This window comes from Arachis hypogaea, chromosome 3 (assembly GCF_003086295.3).
Source record: "Arachis hypogaea cultivar Tifrunner chromosome 3, arahy.Tifrunner.gnm2.J5K5, whole genome shotgun sequence".
NCBI classification, from domain to species: domain Eukaryota; kingdom Viridiplantae; phylum Streptophyta; class Magnoliopsida; order Fabales; family Fabaceae; genus Arachis; species Arachis hypogaea.
The window spans coordinates 7,385,603-7,405,432 of NC_092038.1; the positions used below are offsets into that span (position 1 = coordinate 7,385,603).

The 19,830-nt window shown below is 34.9% G+C and overlaps 1 long non-coding RNA gene across 1 annotated transcript; it reads left to right on the forward strand.

Moving 5' to 3' along the window:
• The first annotated feature begins 3,543 nt into the window (after positions 1-3,543).
• On the forward strand, positions 3,544-6,264 carry LOC140181761 (uncharacterized). Its single transcript, XR_011876939.1, has 2 exons — positions 3,544-3,633; positions 3,721-6,264. It is a non-coding gene; the product is annotated as an uncharacterized lncRNA (long non-coding RNA).
• Positions 6,265-19,830: the final 13,566 nt, after the last annotated feature.

Sequence of the window (19,830 nt, forward strand, 5' to 3'; positions counted from 1 at the left end):
GTATCAGAACCGATGGTGGCCTAACAAGTAGTATCAGAGCCGCTGGTTTAAGGAGTATTCAATGTGAAGCATTGAAAGTCTTCCCGGCAAAGGTAGTCCAGTAATGAGACTATGATTGAGTGCGAGAGTGATGGAGCTTTTTGAATAGGGTTACTTTCTTGGGTTATATATAAAATATTATACTATCTCTAAGATTAATAAATGTGCCCAATCATATAATAATCAATAAATAAAACCAAAAAGTATATGATAATGTAAGGATAGAATACGATCTGATGCAGAATTATTGGTTGTATTGTTTGGCTCTCACACGGTTCATTTAGTTCCAAGTAATTTTGTTTTTCTTTTCTAGTCATAAATATCAATGTGGATAAACATCTATGGAAAGGAATACTATATTAATTGTTATGCATGAAAGGAAGTTGTATATCTTCTCAAATACGAGGAATCTCACTTAATTAGATTTTTCTAAGTTTGAGAGAACTAATAATTAAGAATTCTCATAAAAAACACATCAATCACATATTTTTATTTCATGAAGCTAGATAGTTACAATGATAGATAATAATATACTAATATAGTAGCGTATGCATGATGTCATACCACTCCTTTTAATTTGATAAGAGTAAGAGTAAAATTCATTACAGATATATCATGCAATACAAATATATATAGTTTATGAATATATTGATTTATACATCTGCATAACCATTACATCCCAGTCCATGCTCTCAGTACCCCTGGTCCCAGCCTAAACCTACATTAAATAATAAAAACAAGCAGTTTCAATATTTAAGCACAACTTATTTTTACTGTTCTACTAATGTTGGACAAGAAAGTAATACACATAAATTTATATGAAGATAGGCTTACAATAATTATTTCATGGCATGCTTGTCTGGATGGTGGTGTCCAATATAGAAAATTAGTATATGATACACTTATATTACTTATTCAGTGGTCCAATTGAATGTTACATGTTTATTGACTAAAATCTTGTAACAAATGACAGTTAGTATTAGAAAAATTTTAAAACAAGTACTAATTAAACTACTATAGAACTGGTGACATTGAAATATTTTATGGGAATATAATATTTTTGTGGATTCTTTTTATAGGAAAAAAAATTACGTGGATTCCATTGAGGATTAATAATTTTTTTCCTTTATACACTTCTTTTTAAAAAGGAAAAGTATAGAGACCAGCAACTTTATTAAATTTTAGTCAGTATGTAATTAGCAAAACAAAAATGAGTAATTTTACATCATTGGATGAAATTTCACACCATTAAAAACATCATTAATAACTATTTAATGGTCATAAATCACAAAAATTACTGCCCCTAACACTCCTCTTTTAAAAATTCTCATTGAGGACTACTCTTTTTGGCTATTGATTATTATACATCCTTACTTCTATAGGGCCTGAGAAAGAGATAAAGTATGTCATATTAGGTGAAAAAGTATCTTAACTGCTCTATGGTTTAATTTTTTCTGTATAACTTCTGATTTAAAGTTCTTGTTTTTGTGTTAATTTTTGTATTTAACTTCTTATATTTTGGTCTTGTGACTTTTAATTACAGTGAAAAATGATAGGGATCAATAGTTTAATAATTAAGAAAAAGTGAATTCAGCAAAAAAAAATAATGAGGCTGAAACGGATATTTGTAACAGAGAGAATATTCTGCAAATTAAAAGTTAGTAGTATATAGAGAAACTAAATATATAGAGAATAATCAATAATTTTCTGCTTCCAATATGCATCTAAATGATTCTGACACAGTGCGAAAAGATTGCCATAAAATATAGAAAAACTAAATCAACAGTAGATGCAAAGCATAAATTTGGTTTGTGATTAATACAGTAAAGGGTGAATATGGCAGCTAAAATATGAAAAAAAATCCAAATAGAGACTTTAAGTTTTGTAATATTCATCTGTATCCACTTTTTCAATTTTCTAGCCCAAGGTAATGTATCCACCGAATAATCAACGGCCAATAACGCAGCAAGCAAGCCTTGGATCTGAATTAAAAAACGAAAAGCATTAGATGGAAACCTTGGATCTAAAATTTGAGAAGATAAGAATAGATTCTAAGAATAACAATGTAGATTTTTCCACCTTAACAAGTCCCATAATCATAGTCATTGTACCCGGTACCAGGCAGGCACGGACCCGGTAAGGGCCATGAGGGGGCACTTGCCCCACTGGTTTTCATTTAAAAAAAAATAGTTATATATAATAATGTATCTTTATTTTAAATTTTAAATGACTCCACGGTAAATAAATTATACTCAATTGACTAAAGTTTTAAATTTATTTTTTTATTTTTTTATTATTTTCACTATTATTTAACCTAATTAAATTTAATTTTTGTATGGTCATTCTTTTATTCTTTTAAACTCTTTTTTATTTTTATATTTTAACATTTTTTTATTCCTTGTCTAGTAGTTATTTTCTTTTCATCAAAAGGTAAATTTTAAATTCTCCATATTTTTTTTATATAACTTTTTATAACTCTATGTATCTTCCAATTTCATTAATTTTCTTTTTGATATTTTCAATTATTACAAATTTTAATTCAAACAATTATAGTTTAGATATTAATCTAATATTTCTCTTCATGACTTTATATATTTTATTTTATTCTCAATTTATTCATCTTTATTATTTATTTTTTATCTTTTGTTTTATTATATGTACCTATGTTGCATATAAAATTTTAAAATAAATAAATTAATTTACTAATTTCGAATATATTTTTTATTTTTGAAAATAGTAAAGACAAAATATTTTAATTACAATACATAATTAAACAGATGAATAAAATTTTTCATCTAACATTATATCAAAATTAAATTAAAAAATATATAACAAATTTGATTATTTTAAAAAGAAAAAAAGAAAAAAATTATAAATTAAGGTTATATTATTTTATATAAACATACTTTTATATACATATTTAATTTTTTAGTATTTATATATAATTCTAGTTTTAAATTATACTAGTGTATCACTAGTTGCTAATGTGTCAATTGAGTCCGTCTTTTATTATTAAATGTGTATTAAAAAAATAGTTAAGATAACAAGTCATCTATAATTTAATTAAAATATTTTAAGTTCAAATTTTAGAAATAAAAAATTAATTTTTATAAATTATATATAATAAATAGTATTTTAAGAATAAAAGTGTTCATTAACTTTTTTTAATTTTTATTTTTTTATATAATTAATAATATTTAACAAAATTTATTTTAGTGTATATATTTTTACTCCCACTTCTAAAATTTTTTGGGTCGTCACTGGTACCAGTTGAATTTACTAAACATACAAAAACAAATCAGATTCATTCATGACCCGAACAAAGAAACAGATGGAAGAAATACTATCCTATGTTGCATTATTAATTAATTAATTAATTAAATAATTATGGTGTATTTTATTTTTATAAATCATGTATGAAGTAAAGCATAAGGAAGAGGTACGGATTGTACCCCCTGTACAAATATAAAGAACCTTGGAAACATCATTACCCAATGTCAAGCATTATTGTAAGTTTAAGGGAGTCTCTTTCTTTGACAATCCCAGGCCCGGTTGGAATCCATATATCTGGATAGGAATCCATATATCTCTAATGTAAGAACTTTGCTATCACCATTCCATATATATATCACGAGTTCTGAATTCAAGTGGTATTTTGTGCTTGAATTTCGGGTTTTGCAGGATTTATGGTCCGGAAAAAGGAAATGCAGCAAGCCATTGAGGTCAGAAAGGAGTTCATTAGGTAGGTGTTCATCGTCTCATAGTGTTCAGGACAGCTCATCAAGTAGTGTCGATGGTAGCAGAAAGGCTAACGAGTGAGAACGGGCTTATTTATGCCTCCCTGTTTCATTGTTCACCTACTGGAACAACCCTGAGTTGGTTTTTGTTCTCAGCAGGGTGTAATGTAAATGTAAATACTACCTAATTGATGTACCAAGAAAACATATATTACCCAATTCAATGAATCTTAAAGTTTCTCTTTTTGGAGAAAAGAGATTGGCAGGTCTTGTTGCTGTAGGAGGAAATTTACCACTGGTTAATCCCAATAGCAAAAGAAGGAGACTCCATCTATTGGCAGGTTTGAAGTTTGAACCACTCTTGACCCCAGAAAATTCTTATGTTACTGTACTACACAAACTAGAATTCTAGCTTTGGATTCAACTTTTGTTGGGAATTTTCTCTTCTTATTTTTTACACGCAGTTTTCATATATGCTACTGAGTTAATTTATTCCATGAACTTGTGGAAGGTTGGAAAATGAACTCCATGTAAAAGAACATGTTCATATGAAGGGAGGTTTAACTACCTAACAAGTCAATGCTTTGTTCTTGCTTTTTGTTCCTGTAATCTTGTTGGATCAATAAGTTCAAGTGAGAAGTTTTGCAAATTCATAGAATGACTGAAGTAAGTCTCACTCTATGATCTCAGATTATTTTATTGCATCTTTTTATCACCTTAAAAGAAGTAAACCCATGTTACTATGTTAGGAAGGACAAACAATATGAATATTTTGAGAACTGAAAACTCTAATTTTCTTTATCACTAATCACTCAGTGTTCTTCATAATAATTTCCAATAACTTCAGACTGAATTAGTGAAGAATATACATACAAAAGCACCTTCTATACTATTCATATAACAAAACAAAACACAACCTCCTAAAAAAATGAAAAAAACAAAAAACAAGCATATAAAGTAGGAGTTCCAAATCAAACTAACCAACCAAAATAGTTGATTCAAGTAATATATGTATGCTTGATTTCCCTTGAATTGTCTTTATATGGTTTAGACTTAAAATCAAACAAACCAGTTATCATGAAAGATAGCCTGATATTGCATCAATATATGTTCTCGGCTTCCTGAGAGGGGAGCTCGCCATGGGGGGTGGCTGCCTTGATTGTTGTGTTACTTATATTGATGCAATATCAGTCCATTTTTCATCATAACTGGTTTGTTTGATTTTAAGTCCAAACCACTTAAAAACAATTCAAGGGGAATCAAGCATACAGATATTACTTGAACCAACTATCTTGGTTGGTTAGTTTGATTTGGAACTCCTACTTTAAATGCTTGTTCTTTTGTTTTTTTTTTTTCGTTTTTTAAGAGGTTGTTTTTTGTTTTGTTTATATGAATAGTGTAGAAAATGCTTTTGTATGTATATTCTTCACTCTGAAGTTATTGGAAATTATTATGAAGAACACCGTGTGATTGGTGATAAAGAAAATTAGAGTTTTCAATTCCCAAAATATTCATATTGTTTGCCTTCCTAACATAGTAATATGGTAACATAGTAATATAGGTTTGTTTCTTTTAAAGTGAAAAAACTTAAAAGTGAGAGTCGTTTTATGAATTTGCAAAACTTTCTCACTTGAACTTATTGATCCACCAAGATTACAGGAACAAAAAGCAAGAACAAGGCATTGACTTGTTAGGTAGTTAAACCTCCCTTCATATGAACAATGTTCTTTTACATGGAGTTCATTTTTCAAGGGAATCAAGCGTACATATATTATTTGACCCAACTATCTTGGTTGGTTAGTTTGATTTGGCACATAATCAACAGCTCTTCTTGGTAACTACCAAGGCGAACTTCATCTATGCCGGAACCGGAAGCCCAGACGACGGAGTGAGCCGAGCCACGGATCCCGACGAGAGGGAACCGTCAGAACGACACGACGTCGATGGCGAATTCCGCGGAATCGATCATTGGAAACATGATCCCTTGTGGGCTTAAGTCAAGGGCTTTCTTAGCCCAAGTGGCGGAGCTCTCAAGAACGCGGAGGATTGCGGCCGTGCCGGTGGCTGCGAGCGCGTGGAGACAGGGGAGCGCGTCGGAGATTCCGCCGTGGCCATGCTCCATGTTGATGACGGAAGTCGTAGCCTACGAGTCGGCGATTTCGGCGAGCGTTGGAGAGAAGGAGAAGAGGAAGAGGTCGTAGAGTGTGTCGTCGTTTTGGAGGCGTAACCTGAGGTTTTTGGCAAGACAATGCGGCGGTTGTGTTTGTAACAGAGGAAGCTGAGATTGCAAAGGAGACATCATCGACGTAGGATTTGGGAATACACGGAGTGTCGGGTCTGGTGGTGGTGAGGGTTTTGGGTTCGAATGCGGAATATGAAGGGATGAGGATTCAATGTGGCTTTGGGTTTGGGAGAAGAAAGGAGAGGAATGCGGTTGTTGTTGGCAAGATGCAGATGTTTGGAATGTTGGAAAAGGTGGGAATAGATGTGGTGGAACGGTGAATTATACAGTGGAGTTAGTAATGATTATAGAAGGGAGATGAAGAAAGAAGAAGAAAGGACAAGATATTTATGGAATTATTAATAAAAATTTAATTATTGATTATTTTTATGGTATAAAATTTATTTTATAATTTTTAATGGTCGATTTTGTCAAATTTTTTATGGTGAGAAATGTAAAAATTAATTTAGTTATGGATAAAATAATAGTAATAAGGATAAATATAAATGTAGGGTGAGTTGTCCACAAATATGGATTTGCGTTGTTCAGTGACTTATAAAACGTTTTTGCAGGCGATGAAACAAAAAATTTGTGATTGGGTTGGAAAAAATTTGTGATTGGGTTGGAAAGGGAACCAAGTTGCGAAACGTGCTCGGGTGTCCCCTACATACTGACAGGAGCAGACATTGACTAGCATTAGACTAGGCAAAACGCAGATTGCATTTGTCAGTCTTGACAAAGCGCAAGTTGTGTTTTGCAGCCTTTCTAATTGTATGTACAGTAGCGAATTTACGGGAGTTTAAGGTGGCCATAGTCCCCTAATTTTTAAAAAAAATATTATTATTATTTTATTATTAATTTCTTATTATATAATTAATATATATATTATAATAGATTAAATATATTTTTGTATATTACACATTAAAAAAATTTTACATGTTACTAATTTAATATGTATAAATTATAATGTGTATTATAATATATCAATAGCAATTAATAAATAGGTTTAAAAAATAATAAAAGCGTATATATATATAAATAATTAAAAAATTATTGAAAAATATAGGTTTGGATTAATATAAAAAGTGATAATTATAAAAAAATTATTTTGACTCTTTCTATGATAACAGTAACAACTGAATAGATTTTTTAAACAATAAAAATTATAAAAATAATATTTTAAAATAAGATAAAAGACGAACTTTTAATAGATTATATGATTGTATATGTTGAAAAAGAGAATATTTCAAAATTTATTTCAGATAGTAAATTGATAATTTTAGTTATATGAAATATTGCAGAATAAATTTTAAAATACCAAAATTTTAAAATATGTAGTTGAATATTAATTGTTATATAATATAATTATTAATTTTGACCTATATACTATAAATTATATTTTGTTAATTTTTTGTTATGTTATATTTTAATTTATTTTATATTCTTTTTATAAAACTTTTGGATCCGCCACTCTGTATGCAAAACACGTGTCATGGAGGGTGGTCATTTCGGTCTTTAAAAACCAAAATACAGATAGGAGAGGCCAAATAGAAGCAAAGTAACATTACTGAAGTTGAGAAAGAGTGAAATGAGAGTGAGGAAGCAAGAATGAAGAGGGTTAAGAGTGAAAAAACAAAATGTGTTAGAAGAAGAAGTATACGGTGCAGAAAGAAAAAATGGTTCGTAATTTTACTAAATTCGAAGAACATATTATTAAATATTTGGATCATCCTCAATGAGTTAGTAATTTTTTTAATATTTAGTGAAGGATATATATTTATTCGAATTTTATTTATTTGTGTTGTAATTAATAATTTTATTACTATTATCATTATTAATATTATTATTACTACTATTATATTATTATTTATTTTTCACTACGGTTATTATTTTTACTATTATTATTATTATTATTATTATTATTATTATTATTATCCTTAAATCTTTTGAAAAAAAATTGTTATCATGAGTAGTGTAATAATAAAATACTGTGTAGGATAATAATAATAAATTATTAATATTTTTTAATAATAAATAAATAATACTGTTTAAGAAACAACTGTATATTATTTTTTAATAATTTAGTAATATTTTCTAAGTTTAATAATAGAATATCATTTAGGATAATAATAATAAATTATTATTTTCTAATAATAAATAAATAATGTTTAATAATTTTCAATCATTTTTTAATAATTTATTATTATTTTTTAAGATAATAATAGTAATAATACTATTTAGTTACCGTTGTTGTTATTATTATTATTATTATTATTATTATAAAATACTGTGTAATAATTATATTATTTTCTAATAATATACAAATAAATAATACTGTTTAATAAATAAATATTTATTATCTTTTATTTAAGATAATAATAATAATAATAATAATAATAATAATAATAATAATAATGTTTAATTACTGTTGTTATTATTTTTCGAATAAATTACTAATTGATATTATTTAGAATTTAAATAATTATCATTTTTTTTGTAGGCTACTAGGAATTTGTTGCACAAAAAACTCGATCTGTCAGATACCTTTAACGAGGTAGCTGCAGCGTTACTTGTGTTTACTGGGTTTTAACACGTTTTGCGAGTAGGTGAAATGAGAGGTTACTCTACACTGCTGAGGTCACTCTGCACTGCTGAATGCATTGGTGGAACGGTGGAGGCCAAAAACTCACACGTTCCACATATATACTTGGGCTTTCGGTTAATAGGGAGTCAGTCACAGGTAGAACAGACAGCAGTCACTAGTTTATGGTGGAGAACTGCGTTGCTTGCTTTGGTCGGGAGCCAGGTTCGCAGGATCACGTCTTGAGTAAGGTGAATCTTGCATGGGTTCTGCATTGTAGAGACAGCGAACCGTGTGACACACAGCAGTCTATTGAACGGTATGTCCGGGCTCACGTTTTCTGCATGCTGGGAACGATTGTGTTTCCGGATAAATCCACCACTTCATTAAACTCCAAGTTTCTACCTTTGTTTCGCGATTTTCACCGGACTCCACATTACAGTTGGGGGCAGTCAGTTTGGCACACATACAGATCATTGTGTCGTGCATCACGATACAACTATAAAGAGATAGATGACCCACTCATACTCCTTTTTGTTTGGGCATGGGAGCGTATGCTCCTAGCACCTGTACCTGGAAATGGCCACAGTCGCAGTGTCGTTGCGCAAGGTTAACCGAGTAAATGGAGCCATCTTGCATTTCGCGAACCTCAAACATCTCGTTGCGCCTGTCGAATCGGTTGACCACAATGTTTCCTGCATATCAAAAGCTTTCTTCAACTATCTTCGTTGCAAATTCTGAATACGTGAATCTGTTACGGACACGCTCATGAGCCTCAGCGCTCTTTCGAGTGAACAATTTATTCAGCCGATAGAGAGTAGACCTAACAATGGCAGGCACAGGAAGGTTGCGTGCACCGTTGAGAATAGAATTTATGCACTCTACCAAATTTGTCGTCATATGTCCCCAACGATGACCCCTATCGAATGCCAACACCTATCTCTCAACACCGATGTCATCACACCATTGAGTATATGCTTCACCTTACTCTTTAAGCCTTTGGTAGTTTATGTTGCACTCCTGTTCCGTCCTAGAATAGCTTGTTGAACAAACCATTTAATCATAAGCAGATGCCACAAAATTACTATGAATAGAACCATAACAGTGAAATAAAATACATGTGTTCACCACGAGTTTATGCAAATACGGAGCCTTGAACCTCCTTAAGAAGTTGGACCCGATGTGCCTGATGTAGTACATATGCCACGCTTTTGGTGGTGACCATGCACTGTTACTGCGAGCTATTGTAGCGTCGATGGAGGTATGGCGGTCAGAAATAATACCCACGCTATCAATGGTAACAACATATCTCCGCAAGTTGATTAGGAAAAACTCTCATGCGTCTCTCGTCTCACCATTGACTATCGGAAATGCAATAGGCACAATGTTTTGGTTCACATCTTGTGCAACCGCAACCAGAAGTGCACCTTTATATTTTTCGTATAGGTGAGTGTCATCAACCTGCACCAATGGCTTGCAGTGTCTGAATGCTACAATACATGGATAGAAGCTCCAAAAAATACGGTGTAGAACTCTTACCCCTTGAATTTCCTCACCTTCACGGTAAACAAGGATCGTTTTTATCTGAACACGAGACCTTGGCTTCTTCACAGTCATTGCTTTTAACCATACTGGCAGAGTCTGGTAAGAAACTTCCCAATCACCGAAAATCTTTGCGACAGCTTTCTGCTTTGCCAACCAAGCCTTGCGGTAACTTACAGTGTAGTTGAACCTGGATTGAACTTCTTCAATAACAGACTTCACCTTTATCGATGGGTCTGCTTCGACCAACGGCCTAATGGCCTCTGCAATTGTGTCTGAGTCCAACTTGTCATGATCTTGTGAAATCTTGCCCATGGTGCACGTGTGCTTGCCATTATATCTCCTGATCTCCCAACAAGCTTTCTTTCCAATCAAGCTAGCTCAGATAAGCCAATCGCACCCTGCACCATAACCTTTGCATTTCGCATAGAATATCTGCGGCTCAGACTCATACACAGTGTAATCAACTCCTCTAGAGATGGTGTAACTTTTGATTGCAAATATCACCGACTCTCTCGAACCAAATTTCATTCCGACACTAAATTTACCATCTTCCACAGCAGTGTTGCCTTCACCTACGACATGCGCACCACCATCAGTCAGACAAGGCAAATAAAATTAATAGTGACAGTAACTTTAATCAATAACCATAAGATAACATACCGATATTCGCATATTCAGGAAATTCTGGTGCATGCATGGCTTCAAAATCCAAAGTTCGCATAAAAGACGTAACTCCAAAGGGGTGCTGACTTACGATCGAATTCGCCTCAATTTGTACTGCCGGATTGCCTGCCAAGTCTCCATCCTCGTTTTCTTCATCCACTTCACAGTTGGCTTCAAACTCCTCTTCACTGTCGTTGTTATCTTTTTCCCAATCTATATCTTTGATTTCATCAACGTTCACATCGTCGCCAACCGAATCCATCCTCGTATGATGTTCAAACTCAATGTACAGCTCGATCATCGGCACGTGAAATCGGATTTGTTGATAAATACAGAACATTTGTTGCATACTTGCGTCGTCGGTGATGGACATTATTTGAAACTGTATTAGCCCACCAAATACTTGTACATGATTTCTGTATAAAATGTTGCTCACCCTTTTCGAAATGTGACTTTGTATGTTATCACACAGACCATTTTGCAACTCCACAAAACTGATGGTGCATGGAATAGCAAATGATAAGGGACATTCACAGACAAAAGTCACTCCTTCGTGTGTATTTGGTATAATCTCATCATTATAATATATTCGCAAATTTACAACACCTTTCATAACTTCAATTTCACATAACCCAACTTTTTTGACATAGTTAATTGCCAAAAAAGGACAGCATTATAGATTTTATGCAAGAAAGAGTTAGAGGAGAAGTGAAGATGAACATGAATGAAATTGCGCTTTGTATTTGTAGACAGAATTGTAGATTAAAATATTATTTTGTGTACAAAACGCAACCTGCATTTTGGGGCCTCTAAAAAAAGCTTTCTGACACTCATAAAACGCAACTTACATTTGTAGACTTAAAAAAATTAAATTTTCTGACTCAAAAAATGCAACATGCATTTAGCCAACACAAAAAAATTGAAAATCTCAAAACGCAGCTTGCGTTTAGTAAGTTTGGAAATAAAAAAAATTAAAAAAGCAAAACGCAGATAACGTTTTGCATCTCACATCATAACAGTGCAATTTCTTTTCACACATCCATTCCATGGTTTTACACCTTATTTCTTTCCGTAATAAAAAAATGAGCCTTAGAAATGATTATTTATTTTTATTATGATTCTCTAATTATTATTACTCCTCTCAATCTCTTTAATAACTGTTTTGAGAGAGAGAAAGGGTCTTGAGATTGATATTTGTATTCTGATGAGAGTGTTCAAATGTGAATTGGTGTTTATATAAAAAGGGGTGAAGTTGACTTGAGAATCCCAACGAAAAGAGAGAGAGGAAAGAGGGAAAAGATAATTAGTGGGTGAACTTGAAACTCATGTCACTTTGCAATGAGAAAGAGAGAATAGAAAAAAGATTAGATTTTGGATAGAATTTGAATTTTTTAAAATTTAAATATTATTTTAAAAAATAAAATATGATTTTTATTTTTAAATAATTTTTTATATTTTTTTAATTTTATTTATAAAATAAATGATAAGAGATTACATTTAATTTTTTAAAAAAAATTCAAAATTTAAAAAATTTAAATTTGTTTTGGACGTGTCTTTGGAAGTGGGTGGTGGGGATACTCATGAAGGGAAAAAGAGAGTGAACCTTGAGTGTTTGATGAACTCTTGGAGTAAGTAAGGATCAAGGACTTTTCTCTCTAACTTAAATTTTTTGTCAAAATAACACTACATATATATTAGGTGAAAATTTAGTTACAAATAATTTTACACAAAATTAATAATTAAAAATTTTTAGATGATAATTTAATTAAAGTTATTAAATTATTTAATAATTTTCAGTTATCAACTTCACATAAAATTAATTATACTTGAGTTTCTATCGTTAAAAAAATAAAATGACTACTTAAGAACAATTGAACATATCTTCGTACAAAAATAGTAATAATAATATTATTATTAAGTAATTTAATTTTGATGCATTATTAGTACAAAATTATTTTATATGTGTAATGGTCTCTTTTTCTTGGGTGCCCATTTTGTATGGGCTTTTAGTTTAATGTTTCTATTCAGCGGGCGTGGTTATTGGCAAGAACTTATTGAATCCATCGTTTGGGCTCCATTTCAATTTTTTTTAATGTTTTTTAAAAATGAACTTTATTTTTTGATTAAAAAAAGTCTTTTCCAGAGGAAAATTTCTTTCAATTTAAGTTGAAAGAAAAGTAAAAAAAGAATCTGCTTGGTTAGTCAAACATGGACTTGTTCATAGATCTTTGGGTTTCGACTACCAAGGAATCGAAACTTTACAAATAAAGCCCGAAGATTGGCATTCCATTGCTGTCATATCACATAATGGTATATTAGTAAAAATAAGGGTTAAGTTCAATTTTAGTCCTTAACGTAGGGATTGAAAATTTGTTTCGTCCCTAAATTTTTTTTAAACAAAATCGACTCCAAAATTGACAGTTGTATTAAAATGGTCTGACGAATAATTATGCCCCTGAGTTCGTTACTCTCCTTAACTGTTTGTTAATTATTAATAATAATAATATTAATAATAAAAGGGAACGTTGTGGGAGAGGGAGGAGGGGAATATGTTGGCTCGAAGGCTATGAGGAAGAAAGCTGCGCTAGGGTTCGACTCAGTGGAGGACGGGGACAGAAACGCCGATTGGATGGCTTCCCAGGGTTCAAGATCGGGCAGAATTTGAACACCTGTGAAGGAGATGGTATGTGGGCATGGTGAGAGGCCGATTCTGCGTACCTCAACAAAGAAGGACAACCCAGGCCGACGATTTTGGGGTTGTGTCTACTATGAGGTATTTTGATGGCCTCTAATTTCTGAGATTGAGTTTTTTCATCTGGGTTTCCTTCATCTTATGAGTTCTGGGTGGTGATAGGTTCAGGATACCTGTGATTTCTTTAGGTGGGCAGATCCAGAAACTGGAGGAGCGCTGCAAGATTCTAAGATTGCAAGATGCAGGAAAAAGATTACAACCTTGAAGACAAGGTTGAAGGATGTCGAATAGAAGCTGAGGATTGTAGCTACTTTAGGGGTAGTTGGGTGGATTGGGTTTCTCTATTTGTTGCTGCATAATCCAGAAAATTTGAGGCAACCATATGGAATGCATTTAATCAGGAGATGATTAGAACATTATTTATAGGATTTTTGTGTGTTGTTTTGGTTATTTGATACTGTTATTTGATACTGTTGTTTTGGTTTCTCTATTTGTTACAATGATGTTATATGATGTATCCCCTGTGAAGATGTTTCAATGTATGAATGAAGGCGTTGTGCAAATTTCCAATCATGAAGCAATGGAAATGTGTGGAAAACATATAAAGAACATTTATGTGCTAATTTGGATAAAACCTTAAGCAATGAACCTTAAAACACTGACAAAGTCATTCACAACAGCATCCATAAGCCAAAATGGCCAATTACAGACTTGTACTTGTCACTTAAACAGCAAAAACACAGACCAACATAGTTCATAAACAAACTTAAAACCAGTTAACCACATGAAACAAAATAACAAAATAACAAAATACCAACATAACATTGTTTCAGACCTAATGAAACAGCATAAACAGCCAAAACACATAACTAATCCTCTTTAAATATTGCTCCATGCAATAGGAGGCAATTTTAGCATTAGCTTGAGTTTCTGCATTGGGATATGAGGTGCACCAGTCTGGATAACAGAAAAATGCCTCTTCCTCTGAATTGGTTGACTGTGTGAGTCATTTTTGCAAGTGGAGGAAGCTGCTGCACTGCTCTTTTGAGGCAAAGGTTGGGATGAAGGAGCTTTAGGGTTGGACTGAGGTAGTGCAGGCCCAGCTACATTTTTGGTCTGAATCTTGGGCTGAGTTGAATTATCAGTGGGCCTAGCTGCCAATTTTTTGGGCCTGGTTACTGGTTTGTTGGACTGAGTTGTTGCTGTGTTGGAATGAGTTGTTGCAGGGCTGGGTTGAGAGCATGATTTCTTGCTCAATTTCCCTCTTTGAACTATTTGGCCAGGGGGTTGTGAGCTTGCAACCTTAGTACCTCTCCTTGGACTCTTGGCAGCTTGTTGAGATGCAGGTTGGACCTGTGACAGAGATAAAAGATAAGGAACATTTTTAGCAAAAGTAAATATAAACCAAACTGAACACTATAGCAGAAAGGAAGATACCTTCTTCTTAAGCTTTATGCAACCTGATTTCTTGTGACCTAGAGCACCACAGTTAGAACACCTCTGTGTTTGGCCCCTACGGAAGAGGTGAGTTTGGCTTCTGTTATCATCATCCCCAGGTCCCCCCTTCCTCTTCTTCACTGGCCGGTGACTTGGCTTCCGATATGGTGGTGGCATGACATCATCATACTGGGATCTCTGCCACAAATTTGGCCCATTCAGAGGATGTATCACTTCCTGTAGCATCTCAGGTAAGCATCCTTTTTGTAATGGTCATCCACAAACGACTCCAAGTACAAACCTTTGAATGTTATGCAGCTAATGGCATAAGGACAGGATAGCCCGCTCATCTGCCACCTCCTGCAGGAACACTCACAAGCAGCTAGATCTACAACAAATTTGTCTAACCCACACATCACCTCATACTTACTAGCAGCTGACCAAAATGGCCTCCAGTCCCTATAATGTTTTACCCTTTTTCTCTAGCTTCTTCAATATTGTTGGCATAATGTTACCCTGGTACACTTGAATCCTAGCTCTATTGGCAGCCCATCTAGTCATTATATAGACCTTAATGTCCTCTAACATAGTGACAATTGGTTTTTCTCTAGCCTCAACTATGACAGCATTAAAACTCTCACTCATGTTGTTAACAAGGGAGTCACACTTTGAATAAAATGAAAAGCGAAAACGGGACCAGAACCTGGGTGGAATGTTGTTCAAGTGCCGAAATGCTTCCTCCTTTTTGAGTCTCTTTGTCTTCATCTCCTTCTCCCATTCTTTTCGATGCGTAGACTTTGCACATCTCCATATTTGATTCTTCAGCTCCAATCCAAGAAATTTCTTCCTGAAGTTGTTGTACAAATGCCTCACACAATATCGGTTGTCCACCCCAGGGATGACTTCCTCAAGAGCTAGTAACAAGCCCTGCATCAGAAAGGTAACCAACCTAATTAGTATAGTCTTCACCATAAGTTATAAAATGCACAAACAACTTTAAATTAATGTTTACCTTCTGCTGATCCGACATGAATGTACACTTTCCAATTTTATCCGCACCCAGATCATCAGATAAGTGTCTCAGAAACCAAACCCAAGAATCCTTGGTCTCAGCTTTAACCACCACATAAGCAATAGGAAGGATTTGGTCATTAGGACCTCTTCCTATTGCAGTCAGTAGCTGGCCACCCTGAGGAGTCTTTAACAAATTGATAAAGGGTCTGACATGTTGGAAGCTCTTCTTGCATGCATTGAAGCAGACATACAATCTCTGGAATACACAATAGTTCATCAATTCGGGGTTTTGGACCTCCTGGGCAAAATCTGGGCTCCTAATCACTTTCAAGCTGACAGATGAACCTGGATTGGCCCTTAGAATCTCTGCACAGTAATCATTAATCCTTCTATACTGCTCCCTAAATGCACCCTGAATTTGACTTAGTGCCTCTTGCTTCGACTTAGCTGCCATGGACTTGGTCACAGTAACATTCCACTTCTTGTGTGCCTTTGCTTGTAACTCCCTTATTTTAATCCTCGGATTAGACTCTACCTTCTTTTTAAACTGGGCTCCAAGCTACTTAGTGTGCAGTATCCCAACTCTGTGCATTTGCATGCATGTGTGTTGGAGGTTCAAGCTTCTTAACTGCCAGGTGGATTCATCCCCAACCCTATGTGCATAGAGCCAAAATGGACAGTCTTTCTGACACACAGCTCTAACCCTGACCAAATCACACTTCTTAAATTTGATGCTCCTAGCTGTATGAACTGCATATGCCAGCACATTCTCCTTAAATTTTTGTCTGGATGTATAAAGTGTCCCTACCTCCCACCTATAGCTGCTCATATCCTTCAAAGGTTTATGAACTGGAAACCTTTGACCCACACGATCTGATATATCATCAGCATCATTCTCAGCATTGTCATCATCCCCCTCATCCCCACCAATCATGTATTCCATCTCCAACTCATCACTATCTGCTCCATTCTCATCACTAAACTGATTTATACCTTTACCATTTTCCTTGCCACCAGTAGCTTCTTCCGGCACAGAATTACCATCATCATATCCACTATCACCCTCAAAATCCTCATCACTATCAGTGAAGTGCACCTCTCCTGCACTGTCCCCCTGCTCATCAGATGGCATGTACTCAAGGTCCTCACTGTCTTCATCATTGGACTCACTTCTATCTACCCCAAACTCATCCCCCACATCTCCATCCTTGGTTGCCTCATTAGGTTCGGCACTGGCCCCTGCTGCCTCAGCCCCGTGCCCTTCGAAAACAACCAAGCCAAGCCCATCATCTCTTCCCTCTTCTGCAACTCCCCCAACGTCAACATAACCCACTTCTGGAAACGGCTCGGCATCGCCCACATCGTGGACCACATACAACTCTACCAAGCCCCGTAACCCAGCAATGTTGCACATCTCAATTGCTTCTGCGTCACCCTTCAGCATCTTCAGGCAAGTCTCCAAATCATCAAAGTTTGGATCTTTATACCACAACGCAACAATGTTGGACTGCAAGTAACCAAACTGCCTTAGTTCTTCATAGGCCTCAAACAAAGACCAACGATCACTGTCAATATCCTCGATGATAGTACTTTGACCCTTCCGGTACTTAAAAACCCCTCCTCATATCCGAATGCACCCCTATGATGCACCCTCACGTTCATATACACCATCTTCTGCTCAGTCAACCCTGCTATACAGCATAATACATTACTCACAAACATATATACAAACCCTAGCTATAGCAGCAGACTCAAAAGCCTGCATTCAACTCCGAAATGCTTAGAGAGAGCAACATGGTGATGAAATACAAACCCCCAACATGTTGTGAACAGTTGACGTGATTAATTGAGGGATGGAAAGTAATCGTACCTGACCAATCAGCTGTTGCAGCGATGAAGATCACTCACCAATGTCTCAGCACACCAATTCTCAACCATAACCCCCCCAACGGCGACAATGCTTTCTGTACACCCTCTTCGCACCTATGTCTGAGGGTTTCACACTAACGTTTGAGTTTTCAAGTGTTTCAAGGACGTTTATGAATTACTTGATGAAGAGGTATGCACTTCGCGGGAATGAAAATTAAGGGAGAGAAACCGCAAGGGCATAGTTGTTATTAAAATTTATTTTTGGTGCGAAAGGACCATTTTAATACAACTGTCAACTTTGGGGACTGGTGCACGAAATTGCAATCACACTTTTGCAACTCCGCACAACTAACCAGCAAGTGCACTGGGTCGTCCAAGTAATACCTTGCGTGAGCAAGGGTCGATCCCACGGAGATTGTCGGCTTGAAGCAATCTATGGTTATCTTGTAAATCTTAGTCAGGATATCAGAAATTATCAGGATTGATCGTGAAAAAAGAACAAAAGAACATGAAATGATTACTTGTTTTGCAGTAATGGAGAATAGGTTGAGGTTTTGGAGATGCTCCATCTTCTGAATATCTGCTTTCCTACTGTCTTCTTCTTCAAACACGCAAGGCTCCTTCCATGACAAGCTGTATGTAGGGTTTCACCGTTATCAATGGCTACCTCCCATCCTCTCAGTGAAAATGTTCCTATGCTCTGTCACAGCATGGCTAATCATCTATCGGTTCTCGGTCAGGCCGGAATAGAATCCAATGATTCTTTTGCGTCTGTCACTAACGCCCCGCCTGCTAGGAGTTTGAAGCACGTCACAGTCATCCAATCATTGAATCCTACTCAGAATACCACAGACAAGGTTTAGACCTTCCGGATTCTCTTGAATGCCGCCATCAGTTCTAGCTTATACCACGAAGATTCCGGTTAAAGAATCCAAGAGATAACTACTTAATCTAAGGTAGAACGGAGGTGGTTGTCAGACACACGTTCATAGTTGAGAATGATGATGATTGTCACGGATCATCACATTCATCCGGGTTAAGAACAAGTATTATCTTAGAATGGAAGCAAGCATGATTGAATGAGAAACAGTAGTAATTGCATTAATCCATCAAGACACAGCAGAGCTCCTCACCCCCAACCATGGGGTTTAGAGACTCATGCCGTGGAAAGTACACAAAGAAAACGTGTAAAGTGTCATGAGGTACAGATACAATGTCAAAAGATCCTATTAATAGTAAACTAGTAACCTAGGGTATACAGAAATGAGTAAATGACGTAAAAATCCACTTCTGGGTCCACTTGGTGTGTGCTTGGGCTGAGCAATGAAGCATTTTCGTGTAGAGACTTTTTCTGGAGTTAAACGCCAGCTTTTATGCCAGTTTGGGCGTTTAACTCCAAGTTTTATGCCAGTTCCAGCGTTAAACGCTGGAATTTCTGATGCTGATTTTCCATGCCGGTTTGGGCCATCAAATCTTGGGCAAAGTATGGACTATCATATATTGCTGGAAAGCCCAGGATGTCTACTTTCCAACGCCGTTGAGAGCGCGCCAATTGGGCTTCTGTAGCTCCAGAAAATTCACTTCGAGTGCAGGGAGGTCAGAATCCAACAGCATCTGCAGTCCTTTTCAGTCTCTGAATCAGATTTTTGCTCAGGACCCTCAATTTCAGTCAGAAAATACCTGAAATCACAGAAAAACACACAAACTCATAGTAAAGTCCAGAAAAGTGAATTTTAACTAAAAACTAATAAAAATATACTAAAAACTAACTAAATCATACTAAAAACATACTAAAAACAATGCCAAAAAGCGTATAAATTATCCGCTCATCACAACACCAAACTTAAATTGTTGCTTGTCCCCAAGCAACTGAAAATCAAAATAGGATAAAAAAAGAAGAGAATATACTATAGACTCCAAAATATCAAGGAAACATAGCTCCAATTAGATGAGCGGGACTAGTAGCTTTTTGCCTCCGAACAGTTTTGGCATCTCACTCTATCCCTTGAAGTTCAGAATGATTGGCATCTAT